The sequence below is a fragment of the Carcharhinus amblyrhynchos genome, chromosome 21, assembly GCF_965287045.1.
Source record: "Carcharhinus amblyrhynchos chromosome 21, sCarAmb.v2.hapA, whole genome shotgun sequence".
Taxonomy (NCBI): Eukaryota; Metazoa; Chordata; class Chondrichthyes; order Carcharhiniformes; family Carcharhinidae; genus Carcharhinus; species Carcharhinus amblyrhynchos.
The window spans coordinates 15216256-15224268 of NC_137344.1; the positions used below are offsets into that span (position 1 = coordinate 15216256).

The 8013-nt window shown below is 41.9% G+C and overlaps 1 non-coding gene across 1 annotated transcript; it reads right to left on the reverse strand.

The window, feature by feature from the left end:
- Positions 1-6752: 6752 nt before the first annotated feature.
- LOC145356727 (U2 spliceosomal RNA) lies at positions 6753-6943 on the reverse strand. The gene has a single exon (XR_013889200.1). It is a non-coding gene; the product is annotated as a U2 spliceosomal RNA (small nuclear RNA).
- Between the last annotated feature and the right edge of the window lie 1070 nt (positions 6944-8013).

Here is an 8013-nt window from a genome sequence, read left to right on the forward strand (position 1 = left end):
GTATCATAGAATCCCTCCAGTACAGAAGGAGACCGTTCAGCCCATTGAGCACCATAACATCCCCACCCAGGCCCTATCTCTATAGCCCCATGTATTTAACCTGTTAATCCCCTTGACACTAAGGGGCAATTTAGCATGGCCAATCAACCTAACCCACACCTTATGATGGAAGAAAGGCCATTAATGAAACAGCTGAAGCTGGTTGGGCCTAGGGCACTAGTCTGAGGAACTCCTGCTGTGATGTCCGAGATGATTGACTTCCAACAACCACAACCATCTTCTGTTGTTAGGTTTGGTTACAACTAAAAGTTAAGTTTATTCATTGGTTACAAGTAAGGCTTACATTAACACTGCAATGAAGTTACTGTGAAACACCACACTCAGGCAACTATTGGGGTCAATGCACCTAACCATCACATCTTTCAGACTGTGGAAGGAAACTGGAGCACCCAGAGGAAACCCACGTAGACACAGGGAGAACGTGCAAACTCCACACAGACAGTGACCCAAGCCAGGAATTGAAGTCAGCTCCCTGGTGCTGTGAGGCAGCAGTGCTAACCACTGTGCTACTGTGCCACCCACTAGTGAAGATTATTGTTTTGCTGGGACTCCCTGATGCCACACTTGGTCAAATGCTGCCTTGATGTGAAGGAGAGTCATTCTCACCTCACCTTATTGCAATGAGACTTTTTTGTTCTTATACTTCAATCCACTTGCAATTAAAGATAGCATGCCATTTCCCTTCCAAATTGCTTGCACTTGCATGCTAGCATCTTGCATTCCTAGCATGAGTAAATCCAAGCATCTTTGAACATCAGTACTATTCTTATAACCAAAATAAATAATTTCATATTTCCATACATTACACTCCATCTGCCAGGCCAGACACTTAACCTGTCTTTATCTCTTTGCTATCTCTCTGTCTTCCCCACGGCCTACCTTCTCACTTAGTTTGGTATCATCAGCAAATTTTGATACATTACTCTCTGGCTCTTTATATAAACCATTAATATAGATTGCAAATAGCTGAGGCCACAGAAATGATTGCTGCAATATTTCATTAGCCCCTGCTTGCCAACTTGCAAAAGTCCCATTTATGCCCACTCTCTGCTTTCTATCCATTAACCAATCTTCTATCCATGCTAAAATATAATCCCCAACTCCATCTAATTTGAAGTGTTTAATATTTGTCTCAGGGAGTTGTGATGAAGCTAATCCCAAGATCCTCTGGGTACACCAATCATTCCCAAAGAGGGAGTACGCCAGTTTCCAACAAGACAGACAAAAACACACCCTGACCACACAATTCCTCGATGAGCTCTCAGAGTGTAAACTCAAATTATCATAGAATCATAGAATCCTTACAGTACAGGAGGCGACCATTCAGCCCATCAATCCTGCATCGACCACAATCCCACCCAGCCTCTAGCCCCGTAGACCCACGTATTTATCCTGTTAGTCCCCACAACACTAAGTGGCAATTTAGCATAGCCAATCAACCAAACCTGGACAACTTTGGACTGTGGGAGGAAACCGAAGCATCCGGAGGAAACCCACACAGATACGGGAAGTACGTGCAGACTCCGCACAGACAGTGACCCAAGCCAGGAGCTGGGAATTGAATGAGGCAGCAGTGCAAATTTTCTTTCGCAAGGACTTCAGCAGTTCTCCTCAAACTCATAGAAATATTAAAAAAAAGCAGGAGTCAGCCATTCGGCCCTTTAAGCCTGCTCCACCATTCATTTTGATCATGGCTGATGATTGAAATCAATATCCTGATCCTGCCCTCCCCCCACCCTCCGCGTATCACTTGATCCCCAAGAGCTATAACTAATTTCTTCTTGAAATCATGCAATGTTTTGAGCTCAACTACTTTCTGTGGTGATGAATTCCGCAGATTCACCACCCTCTGGGGGAAGAAATTTCTCCTCATCTCAGTCCTAAAAGGTTTACCCCTTATCCTCAAACTATGACCTCTAGTTCTGGACACTCCCACCATCAGGAACAATCTTTCTGAATCACTCACTTCTCTCCTTCAGACTTAAAGCCCCCGCCCTCCCCCCCTCCCCATATCTGGTAGACCACTTGTCAGTTTGACCCATTTAGCAGTCCATTTTTGATCCAGGTTGCTCTGGATCTCCTCTCCTCTGTGGTAGCTGTGAATGGGGTGAACATTAGGGTGAATTGGCAGGTAATAAGCTATGTTGAAACAGATCACTAGCCTAACCTATGGTTGCCAAGTTTTCTTGACACAACTAAATAAAAACATTGAGTCAAGGTTTTATATCGAACAGTTTATAAACTCCGAAGATTACTTTCAACAGATTGGCGAGGGAAAGATCAACTTTCGAGCTGGTGTAACTCATAGATGCTTTACTGCCCTCTGCAGTCCATATGAGGTGTGATTAAATCTGATTCCAACATTCCTTCACCATGCATTCTATTATAGAAACATCTTTTAAGCTTCTTCAGTACAGATTACAAATATCTCATTTATTATGATTAATGTAAACTTATGACAGAAAACAAACTTAATTATCTGCACCATCTAATAACAATGAGTCAAAACTTGTTTGAAAAGTAATGCCATGTTAATGACGCATGCTCTTGCTAAAATAATCAACAAGTTCAGAGGCTGCAATGATACACTATAAATTGCCAGTCTCCAGAAGTCGCTGTTTAGTTTACATTACTCCACCATTTACTTCAGGCAAACTGTATCTCATCTTCGCCTCTTTGGACTTGTTGCATTTGTACATGAATAACTCTTTAAAACTCACAGCAGAAAGTTAATGCTTATAATGAACAGTGCAAATAGCCTTTTAATGTGCCAGAATTGATCATGCAAAACATCACCAGCCTAGAAAGGAAACCAATTAATGTTTAATCTTATGCTTGCATGTAGGAAATTCTTTGGGGAGATTTAAAAAAAACTCCTTCTGTCTCTTTCGCTCTGTTTTAATCTTTCATTCCCTTCCTTTATTTCTCTTTCTGAACCCAATTTTTCTTGAATGCATCCGATTTCCTTCTCTGTCATACTTCCATTTTTTTCTCAATTCTTTAAAGTTAATGTTTATGTATTAATATCACAAGTAAGCTTATATTAACGCTGCGCTGAAGTTAACTGTGAAAATCCCCTAGTCGCCATACTCCGGTGCCTGTTCTGATACACTGAGGGAGAACTTAGCATGGCCAATGTACCTAACCAGCTCGTCTTTCCGACTGTGAGAGCAAACCCACAAAACATGGGAAGAATGTGCAGACTCTGCGCAGACAGTAACCCAAGTCAGGAATTGAACGCAGGTCCCTGGCACTGCGAGGCAGCAGTGCTAACCACTGTCCCATTTCTTCATATCATTGGGTCAAAATCCTGGAATTCCCTCCCTAGTGGCATTGGGAGTCAAACCACAAAAAATGGACTGCAGTGATTCAAAAAGGCACTACTTCTCAAAGGCAACTAAGGATGGGCAATAAATGCTGGCCAGCTAGTGACGTCCATATCTCACGAATGAATGAAAAAAAAGGAAGGGTTCTGTTTGAATGCTGAGCACTGTGAGTGGAGCAGTTTTAACACCTGTCGAGAAATGACATTAACATTTGAAGAGTTTGCTCAGGCATTTCTGGCTGTACTTCAGCCCCATTCTCCTGGGTTTAGGTCACCCAATGCAGAGGGACAAGCATGGACAGGTTAGAGCAGGATGTAGCACTGGTGTGGTGTAGCATGCTAATAACCTGAACAGCTTCGAACTGTAAAATAGACATCGAATAAAATATTCTGTTTTGTATAAAGGATCAACTGTAAAACTATAAATGTATGTTGATTCAATGAAAATGCACTCCTCATGCAGATTTACATGCTGAGTAGTCACTTGTGAGAGTAGGAGACCAGCCCCTTATTTGAAACTATACAGTAGGACAGAGTCGAAAAGATAAGATCATGGGAGCTTGTCAGAAAGGCATGCTGATAATCTTGAGGACTTTTAATCTAATAGAGATTGGGATTTTACGTTCCCCCATTTACCATGGACATAAATGGCTACAGGGGTGTGAAATCTTGCAATAATTGACAAACAAGATCCACCCAGCAATCCATTTTTGGGATGTGTTGTGTGGGGTGGTGGAGGGGGGAGGTGGTGGGGGGTGCGTCCTGTGTCCATGGGAGGGGGGGAATTCTTTATGTGCATTCGGGAGGTGGGGGGATTTCCTGTGTGCGTGTAGAATGCGTCTCCATTGGAGGGAGGATTTCTGTTAGATCAGGGCAGCTCTCTGATCTCTGGAAGGCTGATCTTGCCTGCTGGATGAGGTTTGTCAGTCAGTGGACTACGTGCCATTTTTCTCCACCTGAATCTGCACTTTGAAAAAAATGGAAAATTCCGCACATTGGTTGGAAAAAAAATCAGATGGGCAATGGTAGCAAAGATGAAAAGTGCACAGAACATTTTCGGAATAGTTTCGTTGAGCAGCACATTCTGGAGCCAACCAGAGAGCAGCAGTACAAGACCTGGTACTGTGTGATGAGGTAGGAGCAATTAATAAACTCAGTGAAGGCATCCCTAGGTAGCAGCGATCATAATATGATAGAATTTTACATTCAGTTTGAGGGATAGAAGAGTGTGTCCAAAGCTAGTATTTTAAAATTAAATAAGAACAATTATCATAGAATCACAGAATAGAATCATAGAATCCCTACAGTACAGAAGGATGAGTTCTTTGGCCCATTCTTTGAGTTCTTTGGCCTATTGAGTCTGTACTGACCACAATCCCACCCAGAGCCTATTCCTGTAATCCCGCACATTTACCCTGCTAATCCCCTGACACTAGGGGCAATTTAGTACGGCCTATCAACCTAACCTGCACATTTTTGGACTGAAATGAGGGCATGAAAACAGACATGCTTAAGGGATAGATCAGTAAATGTTCAGTGGCAGACATTTAAAAGGGATATTTCAGGAAAATCGCATTCCAACGAGAAAGAAGGGGAAGGCTTATAATCCCTGTTAACTAACAGAGTTAAGACCATGTGAAACTTAAAGAAAAAACATATATTTGCACAAAGATGGGTAACAGGTCAGAAGATTGGAAAGAAAGAAAGAACATCGAAGAATGACAAAATGATTGATAGGGAGGGCAAAATTAGAATGCAAGAGGAAATTAGCCAGTAATATAAAGACTGAAAGTAAGAATTTCTATAGACAGTTAAATAAGAGAGTTCAGCATTGTTCCTATAAAATTGGGGAATTGCTAATAAAATATAGGGCTAGTGCAGTTGAATTAAACAGATATTTTTGCATAGGTCTCCACTATAGAGAACACAAGTAACACTCCAGAATGGCTGTCAGTCAGGAAATGGAGACGGGTGGGAGGATCTCAGGAAAATTACAATCACCGGGAAGTGAGACTGAGCAGATTTTGCAGCTGTGGGTTGACAAATGGTTAGGAAGGACATCACTGTAACCTCTTGGAAGAACTGGCGAATGAGATAGTTGATGCACTGGTTATAAATTTCCAAAATTCCCCAGATTTTGGGAAGGTTTCATTATCTTGGAAGATAGCAAACATAACTCCATTGTTCAAGAAGGGAGGGCGACAGAAAACAGGAAACTACAAGGCAGTTAGCTTAACATCTGTCACAGGGAAAATGTTAGCAGCCACTAGTCACTTGGATAAATTCAAGGCAATCAGGTGAAGTCAATCTGTTTTGTAAAAGGGAAATCATGATTAGCCAATCTATTGGAGTTCTTTGAAGGAATCACACGTGTGTGTATAATGTCTTCAATCTGGTCATTGAGGTTGGCCTATTGGAATATGAACTCCCTGATTAAGGAGTTGATTAAAGGCAAATCAAGGAATTTTTTCCTTGTATTTAACTGGGAGTGCCAGTTGCTCTGGCACTCCCGAGGAAGACTGCTGATTCATAGCACTCTGTGTATGCTCTTGGAGTTGTAAATAAATGGATTTTGGTGAAGGGACTTCCGCCTCCAAAGACCTATTACACTGTAGATAAAAGGGAACCAGCAGATGTACTGTCCTTAGATTTCCAGAAGACTTCAGTAAGGTGCCACATCAGTGCTTAATATGGAAAATAAAAGATAAAGATTGAGGAATAATTTAATGTTAAGGACAATGTAGTTACATTAAAGTGAGGGTTGCCCGTACAATGAATTCCAGCTCCTCCTGAATCAGAGCTTTGCTTGGCGGGCACTGATAGTTTCCATTTTCCCTATACCCTCCAGCTTGAAAAAAACTCAAATTGTACCTTGCTTGAAAATGTGCACAAGGCAAGGGTGACAAGGCATCTCGGGACTTGAGTGACCTGCAAGACCAATAGTCCTTAGCAAATCAATGGACGACGGCGGCACGGTGGCACAGTGGTTAGCACTGCTACCTCACAACACCAGGGACCTGGGTTCAATTCCTAGCTTGGGTCACTGCCTGTCAGAGTCTGCACCTTCTCACCGTATCTGTGTGGGTCTGAAAGATGTGCTGGTTAGGTGCATTGGCTATGCTAAATTCCCCCTCAATGTATCCAAACAGGCACCAGAGTGTGGTGACTGGGGGATTTTCACAGTAACTTCATTGTAGTGTTAATGTCAGCCTACTTGTGACAATAACAAACTTTAAATTTTTTTTTGTTTACTTTATTCCAATCCAATCAAGTCAAATTAAAGCCAATTCAGAGTCCGAACAAGTTGGGACATTCCCGATCCAAGCTGACAAGACAGGGCTCTCACCTTCTGTCTTGGGCATGACCTACATGATCCAAGCTGATTGGAGTAGGTGTAGCTCCACCTCCAAGGCCTGATCTCATTTGTATCTTAGCCAGAAGGCCCAGATGCCGCTTTAAAAAATTGCTTCAAATGAAGCTCAAATGTAACCTAACGACTTCAACCAAAAGCAGCATGTCGATACTACACTTGATCTGAGCCAAAAGGCCAGAAATGATCCCTAAGAGTATAATCCGTATAAGCACATACTGTATAATGTGCTGTATAAGCACATACTGCCCTTAATATATGTCCAAGTCAGGATGTTGAGTGGCTTAGAGAGAACTTGCGGGTGGTGGTGTTGCCATGTATCTGCCACCCTTGCCCTTCAATGTAGAAGTGGTCATGTGCCTGGAAAGTGTTATCTAAGGATCTTTGGTGAATTTCTGCAGTGCTTCTTGTAAACAGTACATACTGCTGCTTCCTGTTGAACACCAAGTTCTGCTCAATGTCCCCAACAGACAGCTGTACCTTTCTAACCTGCCAGAGAGCCAATTATCCTTCTGTTATGTTTACCATTGTGAAGTAAAGTTGGGAATCGGTTCAGATGCTGCAATAAAGCACCTTCAGTATTAAAGTTATAAACTTTAACTTTGTGCTGAGGGCAGTGTGATCTCATTCAGTTCATCACAACACAGAAGGAAAAACACACGGTTGGCACAGTCACCATGATAAGCTTGTGTAATGAGATGTGATGCACAATTCTCCTGTTTATTGTCAGCTTCTTTCTGCCTGACTATTCATCAATCAGCTCATTTATACAATTAGCAAGGTCTCTGATGTACAGAGTTAAGGAATTATACAAAGAAATCCAAAGTGTGTTAGAATATGTCAGTTCCATTGTCTGGCAATACAGTATCTTTTAGGAAAAAAGACCTACATAAAGAGCAATCTCAGATAACGTTAGTGCTGCAGATGAAATCTCTTAAATCTTGTAAGAAACTGTGATGCTATTTTGGTGAGATTATTGTTATTCGGGATGGATGAATGAAGAGACTCAAATAGAATTTCAGCTGTATTTATTTAGTCATTCATGGGACGTCAGTATTTACTGCTTGTCACTAATTGACATTTGAGAAGGTGGTGGTCAGTTGCCTTAAATGACTGCAATCCCTGTGGTGTAGGCACACTCACTGTGCTGATAGAGAGGGAGATCTAGGATTTTGATCCAGTGACAGTAAAGGAACAGTGATATGGTTCCAGGTCAGGATGATGTGTGTCTTGTTGGGGAAACCTACAGGTGATGGTG